We start from the raw sequence: 26,667 nt of genomic DNA, 5'->3' as shown, positions 1-26,667 counted from the left end.
TTAAATGGTCGTTCGGGGTTTCTATCTATAATTGAGTAAATGGTTAAACATGAATACTGTTCATTATAAAAGAGATAGTTGTGAAAAATGCAAATACTTACTGTGCTTATTTAACATGTATAAGACAAGTGCATCGAATAATTCATCTTCTCTCAGTATATTTATGTGTCTGGAACAACGTAGACCCACCCAATGGCAAATGATACACGGTTTAAAATGGAACCAATGGTACTGAAAGTTATCACTATATCCGACAAAAGAACGTAATTTTTCAGAATTGTCCGCTAATGTGTTCAGTATTGAAATTGGTATTTTCTGTTAAAAAAAATGACAAATTAATTAGACAAAAGTTCTTTCCATTCATACACTGTATTTATCACACCAATAATATGTTTATTGTTCAAATTGCTGAATAGTTAAAATAGAAAAAAGACAATAAATACAGCAATTTTAACACGTATTTCTTTGTTAATATTAGATGTCAGCTGATATTTTTTATTTTGTGTGTCTGTGTGTGTGTGTTATGGATCCTTATTGCATTCTGGTGAAGCCTATAAACTTCTTTTCCGAATAAACTGATTTTTATTACGTGATTTCTATTGGTGTAAAATTGATATGGAATAATCAATTGTTAGCAATGTTAAAAAGTTATGGTTATCAAGATCATGTAACTATGTCTGATGTGTTGCTAAGTATCGAATGGTCACTTTACTACGTCGAACGGTCACTTTATGTAGACTCTGCTGTATTTATCAGTACAAATTGTACTCTAAACCGCCTATGCATATATGAATACATTATTGAATATGTGTGCATTACTCAACGCTCATTTCATACATTCTCATGCAAATATATAGAATATTCGATACTCTCATACACTTTTAATATAATATATGGAACATATGTCCTGTACTATTTTATTGGAATTGCATTCAAATTTTTTGTAAACTAGGCATATAATTAATTTTATTGCTATAAGTAAAATTAAGCAAGCTGTCAGTATATACAGTAAAAAAATATAATAATAATTAGATGTATACAAATTAAATACATAATTACCTTACGAAAGATTGCTATTTTATTATGTAGGATGCTTTCCGTAACGTCTTTCCAGGAAGTACACACTTGGCCACACTGTTGTAAGTCCAGATCGTCTAAATATTTAAATATGTGTAGCAGAATCTCTGGTATTTTCAATACTTCAGAGGCGATTTCTTGAGATGTTGACGTTGTCTCAGTCGATTCTTTTTCATTTATTCTTTTTTCCATTTAAAATATTTTCTACAAAGAACAATTAATTTTGAAATTAATAATGTGTTGTTATCAATATTTAATTAACTATCAAAAACAGTATAATTCTTTTAAAAAAACGCAATTATACCACAGTTTGATAGATATTGCATTTGTTACGTTTTCGATGATTCACCGGATGCTCGCAATCTATTGTTTAAAGAAAGCTATATTATGTGGATCGCTTGAATCACTCTTGTGTATTGTCAATAGTAAAGATGAATAGCAATAGAAAAAGCAAATCTTTCTATTGCGTTGCAATTTCATAAGTTTTCATCTATTCCCACATGAAAAAACAGATGATTATTCGGAAATCAGAAGATGGAGCTCATAAATATAACCGACAGAAAGAGTGGATTCGACTGTTAAGAATTGGCGTTTTCCAATTTTCCAGCTTTATATGAACAAGTTACGCTGTCAATTTTAAAGGATTTTTCTTTAATGTTTGAAATGCCGGTACTTTTGTGTGAGACACAGGGTTGGGTTTAAGCATTTCCAGGCCTTAACCTAAACTATGTATTAGGCCCTTTACCAACTCTTCACATTTTTAGAAGTCAATCGTAAATAGAAAATAATTAACATGAACATATTAACTACTTTTTATTTTGTGTAGTATTTAAAGTATAATTTGTTGGTTTGTAAAAAAAAAATTATTGCAAAATTTGACTTTAAACTTTTCTTTCTTCTTTTTTTTGTAAAGATTTTTTAGGCCCCTTGAAACTCGAGGCCCTGAGTAAAAAGGTAACATAGATTTCTTGTAAATAAGGTAAATATGGGACAGATGTCAAAGTTAATGTTTATTTAACACAAAGAGCACAAATGTATAGAACGATCTCGCTCATTTTTTTCTGTAATACCATAGGCAATGATGTGTCCCGCTAGCAATAATTGTTCTCCTATAAAATTTCTCGATAAACAGCTACAATCATAGATATCATTATAATATATGATTAATTTTACGTCGACTAGTTACATGCGACCCAGATAAAGTAGCCATTTTGTAAAAATGCAACGTTCTCTATATTTCATGAAAAATGCGAAAACGTTTAGCCTACCAGTGTCTAAGCGGTCTTCATACTCTGAACACTGGAAGTTCGGTGGTGGGTTCGCGTCACGTTCGGACGGTCTGACCACGTGGGGTTTTCTGGGTTTTCTCCACGGCTGTAATCCCTAAATAGGGGCTAGTTTTTCTTAAAAGACCTCCCGGAAGGCAACCCCTCTTGGCAGATCGCCCAAGTGTTATGGTGCCATAACTTAACAAAAAAAACCGTAACATTCAACAACTCAAGATTTGATGACAACGATTTATTTTTCTGGATTAACTCCGTAAAAAAAAAAATAAATTATTAAATTTCTTGTGCAGCAATATTAAAAGTTTTCTAGAATTTTTAGAATAGGAAATATTAAAATTTTAAGTATCGTGTACAGTACGTTTTCCCTAATGAAATCTATTCTTTTGTGGTTTAGTCTTGTATTACTTAATAGTATTATTGTATATACAGTATTATTTTAACTTGTTAGATACATGTGTAAACCTTACAGAGAAAATAAAGTTATTTTAAGTTTTTTAATTAAACTTTTTGAATCAGTACCCAAATGACATAATGTTCTTATCATTAGGTAAACGGTTCTGTAACGCAACTCTGCTGTATCTGTGTATTTTATTCAAGGTAAATTTTATTTCTAATGCTTTATATGTGTAATATTTAAATTTCGCTGTCATTATTTAATGCTTTCATACTATGAAAGTATCATAATTAATTGTATATTATTCAAAAATAAGTGGGGGCAGAAAGTATTAACACTATTCATTATTTTAACCGTTCACTAACACGCTACAGACACTAACCAAATTAATAATTCATAAAAAAAACACCATACCCTTTACCTGTGACGATTGAAATTCGCACCTGTGTACTTTAACACAAGTGAAATTGTGAAATTACCGATCGGTGAATATGAAAATTTCAGAAGAGCTACTCTAACGCATTTTACATGTATTTGTGAGATTCTAGCCGTGGGTACGGAGTAGTTTATTACTCGGTATCACTTAATCGGCGGCTAGTTGTTGAAACTAGTTCTCGGGTCGTCTACAAGAATGGCTTTTCCTAATTCAAAGAAAATCGAGGGCGGAGGGACTTACAGTTTAAGTAAATTTAGAAAGCGGGATTTGAGGATTTCGTAATCACTCTTTCCCTCGTCAGGATTCCCGACACCAGTTAATCAATTTACCATTTCGCGGATTAACACGCGTATGGAGATAATACGGATTTCATTCAGATATTGAATAGGAGACATCTTTTAATTAACAAATAATAAAAGAATTTAATCAAAGAAAGGTAAACAAAATTACACAAAATTGAAAGGTTCAACAATTAAATATTACCGACGAAGAGAGTATGGATTCAATTAAAATATACGCTTCGAGAGAGAGAGCTCACAAATTCATTGATAATCATACTACCTCAAGGTTTACTTTGTCTTTATGTTCATCTGTATTCTATGTTCGTACTTCATTTCATGGAGAGGTCTTGATTTGGCACAATATTAAAAGTTTTCTTCTTTTCTCCTAAATTAACTCATTATTATACTCGATTTGATACGACTAAGGGCATTGGCCTTATGGAGCAAATATGGACTACGTCTGTCGTCTATGAGATCTGACGTACTCCCCGAATCATGTAGATCTTTGACTATATCTCATGATTTGTGATCAATCAGCATTTTTGTATTTTTTCACGTGACCGGAGGGAAGGGGAATTGTTGAGGGGTCGACAATTCCCAGGGTGGTGAGATTTGTGATAGATAACTGGAAAACAAAAGAATGTGTCTCTTTCCGTTAAAGGAAGTGGCTCTTTTATCAGTTTTCTCACGTTAGAAAATGATAACTTCACACCCAAAATGAGAGAATATTTTACTTCATAATTTTAGCCTTATATTTAAATTGTTAATTAGACCCAGGCGCTATTCGAATCTCACATATTGTTTCGAACGAATTATTTTATATCCGAACAGAAAAGTCTGTATTATATAAATTATTGCAAGACTTTCACGGATTATTGACTGTGGATAAAGAACAAAAGGCTGCATACAAATGATCTTGCACACAAATCAATGCCCAGCATTGATTTGTGTGCAAGATCATCGAAAGCTATAACCAGAAGCATCAAAGAGAAAGTATGCCCAGCATATTCTAATCTTGTAATTAAATGTTACAAACAACAACTTTATCAAAAACTTTTATATTTCTTCGTTATTGATATTTTTACTATTGATTAATATCCTTCACGTAACTCATCCTCGTATTCAAGTTACGTGTTCAAGTCGGCACGGGTTAATTAATGCCATTCTATCGAGATGAAATTTCGATAGGATGACATTAAGGATGATCACAGTTTGATAGATATTGCATTCGTTACGTTTCCGGTAATACCGCTGTCCATTGTCATACTCCACCATCGAAACAAGCTTAAGCAATGGCGGCTGAAACGATCGGTTGTCCTATGAATTTTTTGTTTATAGCTCTTTTTATATCGGTCGACGCATAAAATTCTATGTGTTTTGAACATTACTATCGAATGTGTGTTTCTTAAAACAAAAATTAAGCAGAAAATCCGTAATGGTAAACAATTATAGTTTTAACGAAATGTCTATCAAATGTTTGTCTAACAAAAAACAATTTAACAGATAACGTGTAATGATAAAAATGTATAATTTTACCACATTTTTCTCTCGCTGTTTAATCTATTACAGTTTGGACAATATAGGACACGACCACTGTACTTATCGTTCGAATTATTAATTTAAGAGTTAGATACAGAAAAGAAAATGAAAATTTCGCGATATATAATTACATTACATACACAAATTCTCTTATAAAGTTTATGTAAACATTTCTATCTATAAAATGTAAAAACACATGTACAGTACTTACCGGGAGTAACAAGCAAACGTCTGATTCAAAAGAATGACAAATCCAAACTGAACCCTATCACCCTGGTCACTATGGGTGCGTTTAAATTTTAACCCATTCGGACACACTTTTTTCCCGTTTTCATTTATTTCTTCTATTTGACAAAGGCTCTGTAGTCATTGCAGATGATGATAATGAGTTATTTGACGGTATTAGATTAGAAGGCGATGACGAGTCATTTGTTGTTGTCAGATTAGATGACGATGAGTCTTTTGTTAGTATTGGATTAGATGACGATGGTGAGTCATTTGATGGTGTCAGATTAGATGACGATGAGTCGTTTAGTATTGGATTAGATGACGACGATGACATCAATCCTCGACTGCTATCGTATGTGGCAAGTGGAGTTACATCCGGTCTTCTCTCTCTATTGCGCGCTCCATAATACTGAAGTATTCCCAATACTTCCTATTGTTTCCCGTTTTATTATTGTGATCATTTATATTTTTAAATGTTTTTTTTTAATCCTCTCCATTTCCTGTCCACTTTGCTGTCCGTTTGCTGCTTGTCACTATAATCTCACCTGTCGAATTTAATTGGTCACAAATTATTGCCCATACCTATAAAAGACGTTTAGAAACATTCTCAGTAAATTAGCTGACAGTCTCTTAGTCTCATTGTATTTAGGTTTTTTTCCCTTTCATTTTTTGCAAAAGAATATATTTAACAATAGTTGAAAATATAACATAACTGCATATAGTGATTATGCAATTTATTCGGAGCAAACACAGAACATGTTACTAAATAAAATAATAGCAAATTAAACAATTACAAAATTAATACATAATTACTGTACTTTTCTTTTGTACACAGTTGAATGAAGTATGAGTAGATAATGACAATTTTCCTAAGAAATAATTAACCTATAATAGTTGTCCTGCGTCTCACTCGGACGGGCTGAACACGTGGAGTTTTTCGGGTTTTCTCCACGTTTGTAACGCCTAAATAGGGACCAGTTTCCCTTAAAAAGTCCTCCCGGAAGGCATTCCCCCTAGCCAGATCGCCCAAGTGTTGCGTTGCCATAACTTAACAAACAAGCAAGCTAGCAATATCGTGCGATACATGCGATATATACCTCTTTGTAGCGCGCTGATGCTACAACTTCGAAAACTATGACATTTTAAATTATAATTTTGTATTCCTCATTGCAATTAATGAGAAATAGCATGAAGGTAGACAACGAAGACAATGTTTGCTGAATGTACTGTACATAGTTCAGGTATGGAAATAAAACTCATGCCTTCTAGATGATGTTGGTGAAGAGAGATTTCAGAAATGTTCAATGGTTTAGGTATGGTAATTGCACAAAGTTAAGTCCAATAAGCAAGCGTTGTCTCGTTCCATCGTTCCATTAGTGTTAATTTATACATATGCGAATGAAACTTATTTCATAATTGATTAAACGCGAATCACGTGGTTCCGATAGAAAATAGTTTTTATCGTATTTGTTAGCTTAACGATACTACTCAGAATAGATCCCGAGATTCGATCCCGGATCCCCCAGAGCGGCAAGTTGCCACCATAACCGTTCGGCCATCCGGCCGCTGAGGTCTGGTCTATTCAGAAATGACGGAAATTAGACTTGACTATATAATTGCGTGTTGAATGTTGCATGACAAGAAATAACAAACATAATGAATGTTTAAATATTTATATTAAAATTATAATGAATATCATTAATTTATATTACTACTTCAAATAACAGAAATATTTCTTTATCAACCATTTTAATCTTCAAAATATTCAATTCGAAACGAATGTAAAAAAAAAAAAAATACCACAAAAATGAAAGACATATTTATATCAGAATATATTAATTTCAAACCAATTTTTACCATTTATAATAAAATAATAAAATATATTTTAATCATTACCATTTAAAATTTAATTTTATATATTTTTTTTTAAAAAATAAAGTGTATAAATTACTTAGAGGTCGCTTCATTCCTTATGTCTGCGTGCTTCACGGTGTGTTTGCTGTGTGTTTTAGTTTAGACGTGTGAGAAGCAGATTTTATATTTTCTTGAAATAAAAAATGTCCGGAAGGCAAGGTAATTAATTATATCGTTGGTATATCATTGATATTCTTTTAGGTATTTATTTATTTTTTAACAGGATCTATTGGAAATTTTAAATTATTTTAGTAAATTACAGTATTATATACATTAACTATATACAGATTTCTAATGTGGAACAGAAGTCACATGATTTCAGTTCAAAAGTTTTTCAGGAATGGAGTTAGATATGTGAAAACAAGAGACCAGATATGGAAAGCTTATTGTGAAATGAGAATATGATTAAAAATTGCAGCCTGGCATTGTGACAAAATCACAATAAGTAATTATTTATTTTATGCAGTACTGTAAATAACTTAAAAGTGTCAACAAAATGGTTTATTTTTAACTCTTTGCTCTGCAAGCACTAACACCCGTATTCACCAATGCGAGTTAAACAGAGAGTTGACGAACTCAAGTTTAGATATAACTTGAAGTCAGATTATGAGTTACTCTTCTTTCGTATTCAGATAAAAGTATAACTCTAGAGTTTCGCTACTCTAGAGTTAATGCTTTAAAACAATCCTGCGTTCGAGATTAAACAAGTCTTCTTTCGTAAGTAGAATCTTGATTGGTTGAAAGCAAACATGTGTAGAAAATGGCGGAAAGTGAAATGGAAAATAGTGCATGCCGAACTGAAATGTTCCTGTGGCATAAAAACGTAGAACCAACAACAGTTGTTCCATCGGCGACGTCGGATAATTTTTGGATTAAGTAGAAACTAAATTGTGACCAATTTGTTCTAGTATGTTTCTTACACTCTCTTTTGGCAAACGATATAGACATAGAACGTCGTAATTGTCCAATTGTTCAAGATCATTTCTTCTTGGAGAAATAATCTGCCGACTTCTTCGTTCCGTATGATCTATATAATCTAGATATTTTATATTTTCTAGCATCTTGGCTTCGTCCTAGTTGAGAGTCGCCATTTTTCTTTGAAATAGATTGCTTTGCGCAAGCATGAAACCTAGAGTTATTGTCTACTCGCCGATTTTCTAGAGTTAGAGTTAGAGTTAGGGTTATTGTGTTTGACTCGAGATTCGGAGTTGGTATTCACCAACTCCGAATCTCGAGTCAAACACAATAACTCTAATTTACACACTAACTCTAATTTACCAATAACTTGAGAGTTAACCCTAACTCTAACTCTAACTCGCGTTGGTGAATACGGGGGTAAGAGAGCCTCTTTTTAGGGTGCCCGTTGCGGGCTCGGCCAGGCCTGCAATGGGGTGGCCGGGTGGTGAGAGACGGGGCCCGGCGTATGTAGACAGACTAATCCCTGAAAAACTCCTGGTGTTTTTCAACCCGTCGAGATTCGATCCTGGATCTCCTATGGTGATAGGTTTACCTTAGCCACTTGGCTGTCCAGTTATCAAATGGTAAAGGTCGAAGTGAAGATACTAAGCGAGTTAAAAGCTTTACAGTAAAACTGAATTATACTACTTTAGAATATATAAATAACTTTATATTAAGTGTAAAATACAATCTCTTACAAACAAATTGAGCCACTGATATATTTAAGCAAAATTATAATAATTTTTTAAAACTATGGACTGAAATTAAAATAAATTGCCCTCTATTTATAAGGTATGTAATATACTTTTGATGAGTCAGCAAAATTTTTGTCATTTTATTTATTTGCTGATGGAATGAAAAATAATAATGTCAACAGAATTAGATAACTGAAAAGTACTGTAGTGCTATTGAAGAATGAACAACTTCGATCGAGGAATTTGTTCAATTAAAACCAGTAGAAATTAACTCAAAATAGTACTTTACGAACATTTGTGTCTATCTGACATTCTCAGGTATAATACATTAGAACACATTTATGATAGAAATTGGCTGACAAAGCCACCTTTTGTTAATTAATTAAGCTCCAAAACTGGAATATCGTACATAAACATAGACACACACACATTAGTAAAAGTACTATTTTGAGTTAATTTGTGCTGGTTTTAGATCTGTATCTGTATTTTTGTAAGATATTCCCGTTTTGGAGTGTAATTTATTGGTTTAGTTGACATAACAAGTCCAGCAATCATCAAGCAAGTGAAGAAATGGATTTGAGATGATGAAACCTTCAAATTTCAACTGCAACTGGTTTAGTTTGAAGGATGGATTAGATGTCATCTTGTGGTCTGCAGCTCACCAGACATTATCTTCATAGACAATGTATGGAGAGTGGTTAAGCAGCAGCTCTGTGAACTGATTTTAACCAAAACAGAGCAATATAAAAAATTAGATAGATATAATTTAAATTATTTGCATTTGCTCATAGATTCAGTGCCTTGCTTAAACTAAAAAATATATTGTGCATATTAACTATTTATTATATATGTACTTTATGAACAAATACTGTATTTATAAAGAAATTAAAGAGATTTGATTTCATTAAAGAGTTTTAATTTTATCAACAAAAGTATAAAACTCAATTTTTTTGTAACAGACACTGTGTGATAAAAATGTTAAAAATAAATCATATTACCTTACGGGTGTATCAACTATGTTATGGTACTTAGACACAATGGATTTGTCATATTAAGAGTAAACAATTAAATAATGTTTTGGCAAAGATCCAACATTAATGCAATGTAGTCACTGAACAAGAATATTTATACTGCATGCAGTATGGTACAAGTTAAAGTTGCTTGTATGTTTTTTAACAGAGAATTTTGTATGAAGTGAGTTATAGTCTCCCCAGAAGTAAAGTTTGCATCAAACCAAATATAAAGTATGTTGTTCAATGAAAAATTCATCAAAGACTAATTTGGGAAAAAGATTAATTCATCATATATATGTATACTGTTCCAAATGATTGTTCTATCTCTGTCTATTGTTCCAAATGATTGTTCTATCTCTGTCTATTGTTCCAAATGACAAAATTCTGTTTGATTATTTATATTGTTTAGAAAATTATTTAATGTAATGTTTAAATATCAAACATTTTAATACTGTTTTGTATGTACTGATACATTATAATTCAAAAATTTTTCAGGGGCAGACTCTAGACTTCTCATTCTTAATAATCTAAATAACCTCATACAATAATTAATGTAGATTAATGAAAGAGCACTTCAGAGTGAAAGGGCAGTATATCAATTATAAAAAAACTTTATTCATCTTACAAATCCCGACTCTAAACTTCTTGGAGTACGTTATTTAATGACTCCGAACTTCAATAATTGTAATGAACCAAACTGACTTTCTTGTAGTCCAAACAATTTATAATTCTATTATTTAATTCTGAGTACTTATGTACTGTACTTTCATCTTCAGGAGCTATTAATTCATAACTCAACTCCAACACATAAGAATGCCTTATTTCAAACATTAATATATAATACATATTATAAATGTATGTGTGCATTTGCATGTATATATATATATATATATATATATAATATGTAATCAAAAATAGTTGTTGTAAAATACTTTTTAAAAGAAGAAAATAAACATGAGGAAAATGGAATGTTTTAAAGAAAGAAGGAAAAGTAGGATAATTACCAGTTATGAGTGTATTTGAGAAATATGATGATATGATTAAAAGAGTAAAAATAAATAATGAAATATATTTAGAAATATGAAATGATGTTATAAAATTTGGCAACATCTTTGTAAATAAGCTTAAATCTGCTAATTTCAGGAAGTCATCTTTTTTATTAAAGAAATTTTCAGTCAAAATCTGACTATTCTCAGTTTAAAATTTCAAATTTAGAATGTAGTGTACAGTATATAAATTAAAACAAATTTAAAATCAATATTCTTCTAAACAGTAAAATTTTTAAAATAATATATTCTAAAAAATTTTTCTTTAAAAAATCTCTTAAGAAATAATAAGCGAAAATCACTTTTTTAAATTTGATTTCGATAGAATTAAAAACAGATGGACTAGAAACTTATTTAGTATTTCTCACTTTATTTTTATTTTTCCTTTTTTATCCATATATATTTGCTTATCAGCCTCATCAGTGGATGTTACAATCTTACATTGCCAATACTTTTATACTCTATTAACTATCCTAGATTGCATCAACACATGCGTTGGTATTTAAATTAATACAATTTACATATCCTTTGATACAGTAATGTTCTATAACATGTCTTTTTATGCGATTTTTTACTTTGTACAATATTTTAGTATTATTTCTGTCAGTAATACAGTTTTTTATACTGCAGTGTTGTTGCCACTGGAATTCAGTTCTGTTTAGTCGGATTGCCACCTCATGCTCTTTCAGTCTTCAAGTTTTCTTCCTGTTTCTCCAATATAATATTTCTGTTCTGTACATGTACACATCAGCCTATATATGACTCCTGCTACTTCTAAAGGATTCTTCGATTGTTTCTCATTTGCTTGTTATTTCTTAAGAGATTTTTTAAAGAAAAATTTTTTAGAATATATTATTTTAATATTTAGGATAACCAATCCCATTGTTGTATTATTTATTTAGTAAAATTTTTGAATCCGAAGCCTTCAAATGTTTGAAATCTTCATATTTAAAAATTGTAAACTTTTAGAATATTGAAATTTGTTAATCTTGCTTAAATACGGTATGTAAACTAAATGGTAGAAAGATAGCTTTTAACTTATTTTTTATTAAACAAATATTCTGTCAGTGGTGTATAAGAAGATAATTATTGGGGAAAGAAGCAGGAGAAATGCATTAAATATTTTCTTATATTTTGGAGAAATTTACTCCCATGTGCAAAAGTTGACAGTTATCTGACAAAATTTTACTGTCATAACATTATGTTATGATTTAGTTACATAAATAAATTAGGTAGTGCTGAGTCTCACAATCTATAAATTTCCACTGTGTGTCAGTCTGCTTGTCTGTCCTTCATTAATCTCAAGAATGGAGTCAGATAGATGAAAGTCAAGACCAAATGGAGAAAGCTTAGGGGCAGGAAGCACCAATTAACTATATATAAACTTCCAGTTTGTACTGGAAGTCTATTACATTATTTCAATTTAAAAATTTCTTCCTGAAAGGAGTTAGATGACCAGCACAACTTTATCGCTAGCAGGAAAGTATGATGTACAGGGTCATGCCATTACTAAATTGAGGAGGAAAGAATATATTTTAAATTAAATAAACTAAAGATATGGTTAAAAATTCAGCCCAGCATTGTGATAATGTCACAATAAATGATTGCTTGTTTGTGTTAAAATTTTTATGTAGCTTAACAAATTTTTCATAAAATACCGCATAAATCACCAAACACCAGCAATAAACAAGAAATTTAATGCAAAAGCAAATGTTTTCCATTGTTTTTAAGTCGCCATCAGGTTTCTAAAATTGAACAGAATACAGATTTAAATTAGAAAGAACAAAAAACCATTATGGACAAGAAGCCAGGCATATGTCTAATGCAGAAGATATAGGAAAGCATAACAAGATATAATTTTTTTATGCCTTCCTATGAATAATCTATTAACTTTCATAAAATTTTTTATTTTTCGTTTAGTTTATTTATTTCTTATGCCTTCCACGACAGATGCACCAGGCTCTTCTACAACATTTTTTGTTTGTTCTAGTTTAAATCTGTATTCTGTTCTTGTTTATTGCTGGTTTTTGATGATTTCTGTGGTTATTTTAGTACATTCATCCAGTATACTGTTGGTAATTGACAAATTTCTCATATTTCTATTTACTTATAATAAGCAGGCTTTTAAATCTACATAATATTTACTTTAGTCAACCAAATGGTTGTATACTAAAAGATCTTTAAGATTCAATTCAAATCATAATTTAGATTTTAGTGGAGAATTTGTATTCAGACTTGAATCTCTTATGCTGGCTTGCACATAAAGGTCCACTCTTCCTATAATGAACAAAACTGAGTCACATTAGATTTTTTTTTTACACAATGTAATTATGTTGTGCAATAATGTGAAAAATAAATTGAATATAGTGAGTTATAAAAAAGAAAAANAATAATTTTTATAATTATATGATTAAATTAAGACTTTTTTTAAATGTATATAATTTTTGTTCAGGAGGAAAAAAGAAACCATTAAAACAAGGCAAGAAAGAAAGATCTGAAGAGGATGAGGTAAATTAAAACCTTACAGTTTAAATTTCAAATATCTTTAATAAAAAGAATTTATTTTTAAAATGTACATAATTTTATTAGTATTTTAAAATTATTGTACAAATAACAAGGAATGTCATCTAAATTTCTCTGATTTTAATGTTTCTTATATATATATATATGTATCATAGAGCTTCGGTGCCCAACCTTTAGTTTATCTCGAGCAAATTAAGAATTTAAAAACTATAAGTTGAGCCACATATAAGAAAACAACATTTTTTTGAAAAAATCATCAACAATAGGTAAAAGAAAGCAATAATATTACACTACTACTATTTATTACTACTAGTAATCTACTACAAATTAAATACAATACAGGACAAACAAAACTTATTAATAACCAATATGAAGACTGACATTGCATATCTTCAGCCAGTATATTGTACTTTGGTACATAAGGAACAATTATTCAGATGCTCATTTGTTACTCTGGATCTGAACTTTGATTTTTAAAATTTCATTGTCAGAAAGCCAGTTTCAGAAAGGTAAGTTGATCCAAAGCAGGAGTTTAACCTTTGAAGTTTCCTTTATAAGTGAATATTTTCTCTCAACCACAATATTTTCATTTTTATTCAACATACTTTCAATCTTTTGTGATATTTCATAAATACTAATTAATATCAACAAATGGATTTAAAATGAATGAAATAATTGGCTGAATTTTACAAAAATTAGAAAATCTAATTTCAAAATTATTTTTAAGTTCAGTGAGATTTTCAGAATATTTATGTGATTAAATTTCCTTATATTTATGAATATATTTCTCTAAATTTTGAAAATGGTGAAGTTACATTCTTTAATTTGGGATATCCACACATTTAATTTTGACTGAAATGCATTTACACTTCCTATTAACTTAATTCAAAAAGAGTTGTTTGTTTCCTCTGAAGTTTAAGATTGAGTTTATTCATTTTGATTGTTATATCAATAAGAAAGGATAAATCTGACACCCAGCAATGATCATAAGTTTCGTTTCTAGATTCTACAAAAGTTTTATCTGTGGAAGAAACTGTACATATCATTGTAGAACTTTTCCCTTACTAAGCCATCTAACTTCAGAATGTAACATTAAAGTGTCATACTTATCATCAAGTTCATCAGTCAGTATTGTGAATAATCTGCTCTGAAGTGGTCTGGCTTGAATAGAATTTACAATTTTTAGAACAACTTTTATGACATGTTCATAATCCAATACTTTTGTACATGATGCCTGTTGATGAATGAATGATGCAGTGATAATGAAAAAAATTTGGAAACACTATCATTTTTATATAATGTGATGAAGTAAACAGCGGAACCAATCATGGCAGGTGCTCTGTCAGTTATTATGGACACAAGTTTTTGAAGTGCAGATTAATTTTTTAATGTAGTTTTTAATAACTTTGTATATGTCCTTTCCACATGTATTTTCTTGTAGTGGCAAAACTGAGATTATATCTTCTTTTACTGAGCAATCATTAAAGACTATCCTTATGAAAATATTTATTTGAGCAATATTGCAGATATCTGTTGATTCATCACATTGTAAACTTAAAAAAATGCATTTTTCTAAATATTTTTTTCTTTATAATTTGATGTTTTCAGACGTTGCTTATATTCTACGAATAACTGAATTTCTTGACAATTAAACATCTTCAATAACTGATATAATTTCCTTCTTATTTTCAAATTCTTGAAACAATGTTTCTGCTGCAGCAAGCATTACTACTTTAATTGTGTTGCCGTCATAAAAGGGTTTTTTGTGCATTGCAAGTATATGTGGAATATTAAATGAAGGAATTGTAGCAGCTCTTGATTTAGTCATGGACTTAATAAATATAGATTGTTGGGCAACTAATGTGATTTTCAATTTTTTTACTTCAGATTATCTTAAATTGCTGTTAATAGGTTATTCAGTATCATATTTTTATGAACTGTTGTAAAATGTTTTACATTGCACTTTTTTCTAATAGCAACTGTTGAACAGCAAATCAAACAAATACACTTGTTCTTAAAATAAATAAAAAATATATTTCTTTTCCTAATCTTCTTGAAAATTGTAAGTGTGTGTCCATTTTTTCTTTTTCTCCAGCTCATATTCAGACATAATTAGGGTAATTATAGGATAAATATAATTTTTAGTATATTAACCCTTAAAATAAATCAAACAAACATTTTTATACCTGGTGGAAACCATCCATCAGTTCATACACAAATTCAAAATTTGTTCTGTGTAAATAGGAAACATGTTAAATAGTATGAAAAGAAAAACATACAACCACTATTTAAAAAATATACATATACTGCATTTGTAATCAATGCTAACTCACTGCATTAAGGGGAAGGAGATAGGTAGGAGGTGTCAAGCGTGCATTGTTCAAGGCTAGCTGATTGTTAAGCATCTCCTGGAAAGGACGTATGACCTAAATGGCCACTAATAAAAAATTAATTTATATAATATATACAGTGGGTGATCGGTTAACAAACATAATCTGTTCCAAGACTTTGTTAACTGATTATCTATTTGCCATAGGTTTTTATGGGAATTTGATTAATTTGTTCCAGAGACTCCAAAAAATAAAAAATATATACTTTTTTACTACATTTATTTATATATAATAGTAAAAATACATATATATGCAGTCTTTTATTAGTCATGTTTTTTTTGTTTGTGGGGGTTAAAGAATCTGTCCAATGATTCAATTGCTTTTCTCTTTTCTTTAGGATTTTTTGGAAGTAATTAATAGTATTGTAAATGTAGAGATCCCCAACCCCATTAACCTTATTCTGGTTTGGATGCCACTGATCGTTGTTCTGACATCCTCCCACTTTTTCAAAAGATCTTTAGTAGCAGATGTCGACATTGGTCCTCTTTTGTCTTCCTTTTTCAAAAGAAAACACATCTTGCTGAGTTCCTTGGTATTTTTTGTTTGAGAGTTCTTGGAGTTCTTCTGTTGTCAGATCAGTTTCAGGTTCCATTATGAGCTCTTCAATGTTTCTTATTTCTCAGATGTGATTTTCATTACTCCATTAGCAGTTTGAGACTTCTTGATATATCTTTCATAGCTAAGATTGTGCCTACTGTAGACCTGTTTGAGCCATACTGCCTAGCAACATCAGACATCTTATGCCCACTTTCTACCTTGGCTATTATCTCGTACTTGGTTTCTACGGTGAGCACAGTTCTTGACACTCCTCTTTTTAGGCGCCATAATATTATCAGTTTCTTTCTTAAATAAGAGTTCAGAAAAGCACTTACAAAAATTCAGTGAACAGAAATCAACTAGAAATCAAATTATTTAAATGCAAGGCCCGGATGAAATTCGAAATTTGGTATTAAACCGTTAACAAATATTTGATGGGACAGTTAAACTTTCACCTTTCGTAAATAAATCCAACACAAAACTTAACAAGTGCCCGTCCAACAGTCTCGCAAAGACTATAAAAAATTTTATCAGAAAGGTAAACAAAAAAACTGGAATTACAAGGGAGAGTTTCAAAATTCAGAGGAATACTATCTGATCAGTATTTGGTTGAGTGTCGACGTTGACATCTCCCGCACTCCGAAAGGTTTTGAATTGTTACCTGACAACAAGGGAAAATCAATCGGTATTTGTTATTTTCTGTCGCTTCTTTTTATGTTTGTTCAGTAAAGTGTTTGTTGTCCGATTTGTTCACTATCCGAACTGTTTGTTAACCGATCACTCACTGTATAAATTTTATTAGTGGCCATTAAGTCATAATAAAAATTTAACATACGTTTAAAAATTATACATAAATATATAACTTATAAAACTATTTAATTTTTAATAAACTTGATGAGTCTGAATACTCGAGCAGTGGGCTACATTCAAACTGTACACAAGCAACACGTTGTTCGCGAGCTATGGGGTGGGTGCTGCAGTCATAATGGATCAAAAACAAACATTCTTTTTTGATCTTGAAGGTTTTGAATTCCTTTTTTTATGATGCACATTCATTTAATAATTTTCATTCATTTATATCACATTCATTCAATAATTTTTAAACATTTTCTTAACAATGATATAAAATAAACTGTTGTTATTAGTAGCTACTGTGTATTGCTAATTTTTCTTTCTTTTACTAAACTATTGTTAAGAAGCTAAATTCTTCTGACTGTTATTTGATAGTAACATGCAATTTCTGTTTTCATTTAAATCATTTTTCCTAAATTTGTTGTTGTTGTTGCTTGCCTTTATTTTGTTGTTAAGAATCCAAATTACTGTACCTATCCAAGAATGTTAATTTTGTATCAGATTCACATTAAAAACATATTCATTTCAGCCAATGAACATTGGTAGATTGTCCTGGGTTTGTGCCTTGCCAATGGGCTGGCTGCATTCAATTTTTGGGTTTTCTTTATGTCTAACATGAAGAAAACACAAATACATGCTGGTTTCCCATAGAAACATTATCCATAGCAGATCACTTGTGTTGTATTGCCACATTCCATCAAATGAAACTAACCAAGGGATTCAGATTTTGATTTCTAATTATATTCAGTGGTAGACCATTGTTTTCCATACATATTTAAGAGTTGTGCAGTTCAGCATTAAAAAGAAAATAATAAGCATTGCACAATGAAAGCAGAAATACACCAATAAAAAAGATATACTAGTTCCACATTGAATTATCCAAGGAACTTAAAAATGGATTTTTAGTTGGTATAACAATTTTCAGTGCTTTTGAAAACAATTGCTTGGATGATTCTACTGATGTGGCTAAAATTAGAAGATACTACAATGCAACTTTGTATGAATTGGGCAACAAGGTATACTAATATTAATACCTTCCACAACATTAAGGGATTGTAGATATATTGGATGAAGGATGAATCAAAAACTTTTTAAATTGAAAATCAACTTTATCCCTTGTGTTTGTTCTTTTCTGACACTGACTTTGATATCATGGAAACTCTACAACATCACTTTAGAAACTGAAAGGGGTTTTTGGATGAACAAATAAATTGTTGTCCTTCAAATCTGATGTTCAACCAAGTTCAAGAATTGTTCAGAAACAATTAATTTCCAGATGTTTTATTTATATGAATTTCAGATTGAACATTTTTGCCAATCCCTCTTCAGTCTACAAAACATAAAAAATTGTTTTGTAAATTTACAGTTAAAAATTTTGATCAGAAAGATATAAAATCAATAAATGTCTTAAAATAGTTTGTGCAAAATTTTACAACAGGTACAATCTATGATAAAGCCCACACCAATAATTCATATTCATCGAAATCAGTCACAGGAACAATCATCCTGTATCGTGTAATATCCTTTTATATATGAAGTCATCTATTAACATCCCAACTATTCAAATTAATTAAATTATCATTATTTTTATGTGTTCTTTAAATTTTCTTAAATATATATCTTTTCTAGAAAATGAATTTTAATAATATTTTTATTAATTTTACAATTATTTTTACTACAATGTATAAACCAAGGTAATTGGGTATTTTGTAACCTTATGGATGCATCGTATTCTTTTATCTTTTTTTCCAACATTCTTCCATTTTCTCCAATATAATAGACCTTTTTTCGCATGTCATAACATTTTATATACAACACCCGATTTTTCCAATTTATTTTGTTTAGTAAATATAAATTCTTTAAATTTGTTTTTTAAGTTAGCTGCTAATTCTATAGAAACCTTTCTAAAAATTCTAATATAGAAGAAAGATATATGTTTTAATTCTTTAAATTTTAATTCATAACTTTGTATTCTCTTGTCCATTTTTATATTGTTCTATTAGGAAAGCCATTTAGTGAAAACATCATCTTTAACTTAGCTTCTTCTTCTAGTCTATTCCTTTTTATATGTTGTACATGTGTAGATTTTCTTTAATGCTGTAATGAAATTATTCTTTTTTTTTATTTCAAGAGGACAGTATGACTTATAATTTATTGTTTTAGACGTAGTACGATTTTTTTCATATTTTCTAAAGGTAACTCCTGTATTGCCTCTATTTATTGTTATATCTAAGTAATTTATGCAACCTCTATTTTCGAGTTCTATTTCAAATTGAATATTCTTATTTAGATTATTTGCAAAATTTTGTATTTTTACTTCATCTATTTGAATGAAGTCATATGTATGTATTGGCATGATCTTGTTTGAATAGATGTTTTATAAAAGGATTGTGCTGTTGAACAAGACTTACCTTTTAATAAAATAAAATTATTTTAAAAAAGTGATGTGTAAGTATTTCATTATAAATAAGTCATTTTTGCTAGAGTATTAAGGAGTCATTAAATGTTTCATATTTAATAAATTTTAGAAATTTTACTTAAATATGTGTTTCCTTTGTAAAATGGTTATCATATTTTGATTGCTTAAAAACTTATGCATTGAAAATTTTTATAATACTGTTAAATACAACTAATAATTGATTTAAATTGCATTATTTAATGAGATAACATTTTACATTTTTTTTTAGCAAGATGCACAATTTAAACAAAAACTAAAGGAAGACCAAAAAGCTTTGAAAGAAGCTGCAGCGAAAGCATCTCAGAAAGGACCAATGGGTAAGATTTTAACAAATACAGATTTTAATAAATATCATATCATAATGTTAGTGGAGAGAAAATAAATATATTATGTGCAGAATATAAAGTGGCAATGCTATGTTAAACCCCAAAAACAAAAAAAGAGACAAAAGAAACCTGTTAAACCCTCTTTTTGTGTGTGACTACCAACATGTAGACATGTGTTTGTCTCGTTCTGTAGGGTACTGAAGTGTATATAGTCAAGTTATATCAAAAGCACTCAGCAACTAAATAAAGAGAAACAAAACACCTTTTTTTGCCAAGAAATAAATATAATTTTAAAAAACAAACGTTTTCAGCCTAGTTAATAGGCCATCTTCAGGTCGAAAACTAAATTGGAACTTAAATGTTCCACGAATAGAACATAAAAATTTTTAAATCAAAAATTTTACAAGAGAAAAAATAACGGAAGAATATATAAAAATTAACATAAAACAATAAAACAAAAGTAACATAAATCTTCTATGTACTAATTCTGGTCGAAGTTTCTAGTAAATTTCTTAACCAAATATTTCCATGCCGAAGGTAGGCTCTCCGCATCCCTCGCATTCAAACAGCCTTCTCCTATCTTACTTCTGTATATTTTTATTTTCTCCGCCATCATTGCTAGAGTTGGGGAAGACAGAGGTTTGATGATTGTTGCCTCGTCCCATTTTACCTCAGAGCCTTGCGCTTGCGCTATTTGTGACAAAATCGTTGAATTAGATGCTTTTCTTATGGCATATCTATGTTCCTTGAGCCTTACTTCCAAGTTTCTGGTAGTGACGCCGATATAATCTTTTTTAACATCCAGTTGTAAGTTCCCATAAGGAATCTTATACACCCCAGCTTTCTCCTCTGCTTTGATGTTATCCTTATCATTTCTCAAGATTTTATACAAATTAGGGGCTCTTCTTAAAACCATTCTTGATTCCTTTCGACTAGCAATTTCTTTCATAACAGTATTCATACTACTATTATAAGTAAATTTTGTGAGCCTAGTAGGAACATTCCTTAAAGTTCTTTTTACCGTGCCCCTTTCATACTTCTACATTCATAAATGCCTCAGTTGAATTTTAAGTTTTAACTTTAATTTTGATTCTAACAGGATTGAACAGTTATAATCATACACAGCTAATTCCTTATTATATACCAAGTAAATTGTATCAATGATTTAAGTTAATTGTGATCAGATGATATAATTTGATTTGATACCAATTTAAAAATTTTATTACTGTACTTTATTATATTGTTGCATATATAGTTTGTGAGGTTTTTCTTTATTAAAAAAATGTTGATGTTGTATGAGATAATATCAAACATCTGGTTACACCTTTGTTTCTAATTATACATCATATGTATATCTATATAAAATTCATAAATTTGATGCAATTTTTAATGATATTTTTTTAACCTATGTTGTACAACCTATAAATTATATAATATTAAATAGTGCTTCTAGCCCACAAACTTTAAATTGAATTAGATAGCCTAATAAATAGGGTTGTAACAAATTTGAGGGCTTATCACATCAGGGGCTGACTGGAATAAATAGACTAGATTATACCAAAAATATTGTAGTTTTTATTATAATCTAGTCTATTTATTCCAGTCAGCCCCTGATGTGATAAACCCTCTAGTTTATTATAATCCTATTTATTATGCTATCTAATTTAATCTAAATTATAAATTACAATTGGTAATTGCAATATTTGTAGTTGTATCATTCACTTTATCCATAAATAGCATATTACACAAGGAAATATTCTTTTTTTTCTTAATATAGAAAAATCTTATTTATTGTGATATTGTGACAATGCTGGGCTGCAATTTTTACTGATATTTTAATTTAAAAATTAATCAGGTTCTCTAATCACTTAAGATTTCCATATCCATTTCAATTTTTGTCAAACTCCATTCTTGAAATTAACGAAGATGGACATGGTGAGAATTTATAGATCTACGATTTGAAAATTGCATCCCAATTAGGAATTGCAATTGCTGGATCCAGCGTATTCTTCGGTTTGCTGGATCCAGCGCTGCGGATCCGCAAATACTCGATTAACTTTCTAAATAATGGCTCAAAAGTCTGCGTTGTCAGTGTTGCTGCGTTTTTACGTGTGCTATCACTCGGCGGCGAGGGCGACGTTGCCGTTCAGTGTGGCACATGCTACAACCCCTCTCTACACCGCGCTGCCTGCCCTTTTACCTCTGCTGATTTAATTGCCAGTTGACTTTTCACTCTCGCTAAATAAAGTGTCTTCGCGCTAAATAAAATAAGTAACTCCTCTCCTAGTCCTGGTGCATAATTCTAATTTACGGTCAGTTGTGACGTCAATGAATCGTGATGGAATGATCTCGGTTTAAGCCTATGGAGAGCTGCAGCCTCGTGGCTTGTCCACGAAACCTAACCTATAAACTGGCCGTAAAAGCTCTCTTTAGAAGAGAGTCGAGTTTGATAACTGCTGACACAACCCTGAAATTTATCTTAGACAAACTAAAAAACCAGGACGCAAAAGAATCAGAGAACGGCGTCTTATTGAGGTTACAGGGATGCTGATTTACATACAGAACCCGAAAAACTATAACCAAAAAGTTAGAAAGCACGATTATTCTTTCACAATACCGAAAAAAATGTAATGCGCCAGGAGATGAAAAATATGCTGAATCGAGTAAATACATATGTAGTGGAACCAGCAGCAATGACTGAGGATATTATGGAAACGGAAAACGATGATCCAGATAACCCGCATTCATTCCCTGAATTTCACATTGGAATAGGAATCGGAGATCCAACTAGAGCGTGAGAAAGAAAACTTCATGAAACGAAACTAGTACTGAGAAGGATTATGATAAGTTATTAAAAAAGGAAATGGCTGTTTATGAACATGAGGGAGTCAAAGGTAAAAATTTATCTGCTATAAGTAATAGATATGTATATATCCATGGTCGGTTTAGTTTATATTACTTTTAAAAAAATCAATTTTTCAAAAATATTTCCTCAAAATTGATGAAAAAACTTTATGGGTTAATTGTACCTAAATAACCCCCGTTTTTTTGCCTGGACCGCATTTAATCAGAGACAAAGCTTTTATTCTTACTCTTTATTTATTTTCTATGCATTTCGGGTGCAATATTTTCTTTAATTTGCACCCCTCTTCAGGATTTTTACATTTCTATAAAAGAGCACTTCGAAATCATTAATAAAAACAAAACCATAAACCTAAATGATGGAATGGAGGTTGACGCCGTGTGGGAGGAAATGGGAGGAGGTAAAGGGAAAGAAAACAAAAAGAGGAGGAAACGGTCTAAAAATGCCTTAGGGGACATAACATCAACACTGGGCAGATGTCGATCTAAAACTTAAAACTTAAAACAGGTTAGTTAACCATTGTATAACTATTGTAGTAATTTACCGTTGTAATAATAAAATTTACCAAATTTATAGAAATGTAAAAATCCTGAAGAGGGGTGCAAATTAAAGAAAATATTGCACCCGAAATGCATAGAAAATAAATAAAGAATAAGAATAAAAGCTTTGTCTCTGATTAAATGCGGTCCAGGCAAAAATCGTGGGTTATTTAGGTGCAATTAACCCATAAAGTTTTTTCATCAATTTTGAGGAAATATTTTTGAAAAATTGATTTTTTTAAAAGTAGTAAAAATTTATCTTTATGATTATTTGATGACCCTGAAATCAACTAGCATAGAGGCAGTAAGAGCCTTCTCTGCAGCGGGATATATATGCAGTTCATTAAGAAGTATGTTGGGAGACAACACCATCAATATCATTTGTTTCTTGAGACCCAACTTCCAGAAAAGTAAAAAAAAAAAAATAATAATAACAGAAGTGATTGATTTAATTTTATTTAATCCTTTACAATACTTTATTCAAGACAAGACTAATATTTTATAACTTCTATTCTAATTCTATTAAGTAAGAGTTTTAAACTTTTATTCTATAAGTGATTAGTGGGCTAGGCTAGGCAATTTTATTGTTAAAATTAGTGAGAAACTGAGACTATCTAGTTAGTTAAATAGTTAATTAAATTAATGAGTATCAGTATCTTAGATATATGATGATATGAATGTATATCATTCATGATTGTGATAATAATAACTAACTACTAGACTACTACTAATTAATTACTCACTACTTTACTAACACTAATAATTAAATTACTTATAAATAACTACAGACTGATATGTAGAGCCTATATAAGAAAACTGGTAAGACTGATAGCCACTTAGCCACTGATTATCCGTCTTTACATTATTATAATATAATATATTAATATAAATTAATTAGTAGAATTACCTCTACTATTATTTAACTTAAAGATTACATTATAATTATAATCTAATCAAACATTTAAAGTTAATTATCTCTATCTCAAGTGTTAAACTGAACCAAAATTAAGTTTACTACCTAAATGTGTAAGAAGTTTTACTGATTTACTGTATAGTGACCAGTCTAAATATTAAAAGTTTCTTAAATATTAAAAAAAAATGTTTTATTTCTTTAAAAAAACAATAAATTACTGGATAGATAGATAACACTTTATTGCACCAAAAATACATCTGCGCTGGATCCAGCTGGAATGATATTGATCCAGCAAAAATCCAGCTGGATTGAAAACACTGCTGGATTGCAATCCCTAATCCCAATATATCAGTTCATATTATATTATTTTAGATGTTGAATCTTATTGAATTATGAAGTATTTAAATTGAAATATATTTCAATTTAAATACTTTATCCATTAAAATTCTAAATTTACTTTCTCTCCATTTCTTAAAGGAATGAAAATTTTTTTAAAAATTATCCTCACTCTTTTCTCTGTATTTCAAGGTGCTATTGAAATTGAAATAACAGTGATTATTGTGATTTTTTGTCAAAATAATATGATTTAACACATTTTTAAGATATGGTTTCAATGTTTTTGCATCATGATGATCTTTTTCTTCCATATGATAACTTGTATTTTGGAAATATAAACAAATATTACTGAATCTTCTCAGTTGCTTAGTTTATAATTTTTATATAGTTGCATCACCTATCTCTACTTCCAAATTATAACAATAAATCAAGCTTAAAAACTGTACAGTTAATGTCCGAAAAATCTGATGGATCATAAATTTTTGTTTGTAATCTGTTTTTCTGTCATTTTTGGTTAGAAGGATGAATGATGGCAGTCATCAATTGGCACATGCACTGTGTTTTAATGTTGCTTAATAAATAATACATTGAAAGTTATTGAATCATATTTTGAAACCCTAAAAAATATTTAGAATTTAACAACAAACTGTTAGATAATTCTAATTCAATTAGAATTGTGCTTATTAATTGTTAACATCAAAATATCAATATGTTTAATGTAAGTGTAATTATTTGCTGTTTATTTTATGTACGGTACAGGTTCAACACTGATTTTCTAGCGTGATGGTCTGACACCTATTAATTTAGATAGAATTTAAGGAGGGAAATTAATTCCCACAACTGCCAGGTTTTTTCATTGAATAGTCCAGATTTCATTCTCTGTAGTGTCCATTCACTTAGATTTGACATGTTGTCATTGATGATTCCTTTATTTTGTAGCATACCCATAGCTGAGTGGATAAAACCGCCAAACACTACTAGTTGGTCATAAGACCTGACTAACAAATTGGCCAAGTTAAAATTTTCTGGGTTTTCTTCATATGTATAACATCTAAATATAGGCTAGTTCACTATAAAAAGTAAGCACTTCACCTTGGAAAATCACTAGTGTTGCATTGCTTTATCCCTCAATTCAATCTCTAGTCCCTTTATACTATGTGGATTATAACTCATTTTACTTAATTTAACTACTTCTAAAAATGATGCAAATGTTAGTAGTGTTAAATGTACATTTAATATATGCTTAATTGAAGTTTCTAGCGGTTTATAATACTTTAGAAATGGCTGAATGGCTAAGGTGACACACTACCATTCTGAGGGATCTAGGATAAAATCAAGAGGTTGAAGAACTCCAGGAATTTTTTGAAACCTGGTCCATCTGGGTATGCCAGAACTAGCTCCTTGCCACCTAGCTGCTCCATTGTGGTCCCAGTCAAATCCATAATAGGTTTGCTAAAAAGAAGCCTTCTTAGAGCCAACAGGATGGAGAGAGTTAAAAATATGTTTAGAGACATGAGAGGCTTACAATTAATGGTATTAATGGTCCAGGATTTGTGTTTAAGTTATGTGAATTTAGCTGATCTGGCAAAATCAATAATCCAGCAAGATTTTGGAATTGAGGTGTCAGAAAATTAGTGGTGACCTGTATTTTATATAATTTGAAATTAAAACTTTTAAATTTCTATTATAATATCCAAATTTTTGCATATTTTAACCATATTTCTTTATGTATTTTGCAGGAGTTGGTGGTATAAAGAAATCTGGGAAAAAGAAATGACCTTTGTTAAATTAGTACCTTTTCAAATATTAAATAAATAAAAATTTGTTTGGATATCTTTTTAAATTAGATGTTAAGTCATTTTTGCGAATGATTTTGTATGCTGTGATTTTTTTTCTTTTTTTAACTTCTACAGATATCCTGTACTTTATGTGGCCTTGCCAATTATATAAATTGGATTGTTAACTCATTCTAATTTTGTACATTAAATACCAGTTTATTTATAATCACATTATTTGTTAATTTTGTCACCTTATTGTAGAAAGTTATAAACACTTCTAATTTTA

General features: G+C 30.0%; 1 long non-coding RNA gene across 1 annotated transcript; it reads left to right on the top strand.

Annotated features, from left to right (window-relative positions):
• Positions 1-7,186: 7,186 nt before the first annotated feature.
• LOC111614663 lies at positions 7,187-26,613 on the top strand. The gene is made up of 4 exons (XR_002754976.1): positions 7,187-7,314; positions 13,319-13,374; positions 19,856-19,943; positions 26,343-26,613. It is a non-coding gene; the product is annotated as an uncharacterized LOC111614663 (long non-coding RNA).
• The last annotated feature ends 54 nt before the right edge of the window (positions 26,614-26,667 follow it).

The sequence above is a fragment of the Centruroides sculpturatus genome, unplaced genomic scaffold (genome assembly GCF_000671375.1).
Source record: "Centruroides sculpturatus isolate CEXI.00-Female unplaced genomic scaffold, Cexi_2.0 scaffold2231, whole genome shotgun sequence".
In the NCBI taxonomy this organism is placed as follows: Eukaryota; Metazoa; Arthropoda; class Arachnida; order Scorpiones; family Buthidae; genus Centruroides; species Centruroides sculpturatus.
This window is presented reverse-complemented; position numbering and strand designations above follow the sequence as displayed.